The sequence below is a fragment of the Limulus polyphemus genome, unplaced genomic scaffold, assembly GCF_000517525.1.
Source record: "Limulus polyphemus unplaced genomic scaffold, Limulus_polyphemus-2.1.2 Scaffold576, whole genome shotgun sequence".
NCBI lineage: Eukaryota > Metazoa > Arthropoda > Merostomata > Xiphosura > Limulidae > Limulus > Limulus polyphemus.
Window position 1 is genome coordinate 239,734 of NW_013666186.1, and position 920 is coordinate 240,653.

A 920-nucleotide genomic window follows, 5' to 3' on the forward strand; every position below is an offset into this window, starting at 1 on the left:
AACTGAAAGTCTGCCAAATTTTGTGAAGATATACACACACTATATTGAGAGTTATAAATATTAAATCTATGAAGACTTTAAATGAGTACAAAAAGGTCATGTGGTTGGTCAAATTAATCAAGCTTCTATTAAAAGAGTTAATGCAAACCTGCACAAATGGTCTATTAAGTACTAGGAAGATTGAACTATGAATTCTAGAGCTATAAGCCATCAAGCTTACTGCTGAGCTACTAGGTGACTCATGCTCATTAACCCTCTCTCTCCACAGACAGGTCAAAAGCTGCATATCATGACATTCAGGAGTTTTCAAAACTTAATTAAACATCTTTATTATCATTGCATGTCTACACAATTAGTATTACAACAATTTATAATTCAACTTTTAATATTACCTATTTTTTAATTTCTTTTTCAAAATAAAATATTTAAAAAAATGTCAAATATGCTTTTTTCTGTGTCACATGGAATGTCTTCTTTTCTTATTTCTCAGTTTATGTTTTGTTACACCTACCATACAATTTTTATAATGGTTAACAAATTAAAAACTTCATATGTTTACAAGCTAGAATATAAAATAAGAACCTCCCATCTTGCTGATATATCAATATATTTTTTAAACCTACAAGGGTAGCCCCACCCATTACTCCATTCTTTTGAAACCTCGTCTACTCATGCCTACTTCTCTTATGAACATAACCAATTAAAACCAATATAAAAAGCATATTCCAAACTACATAAATCTGAAAGTTGTTTGTAACTAGTCTGAAGGAGAAACTTGTAAAGCCACATAAATAACAGCGGTTTTATGTGAACCATTATAGTAATTTGATAATTTTTGGTTTTCTAAAATGCACCTTTGAAATCTACAAAAATTAATTTGTCTTCCTTCTCCACTTGAGAGAATAAACAAGGCTTAGCAA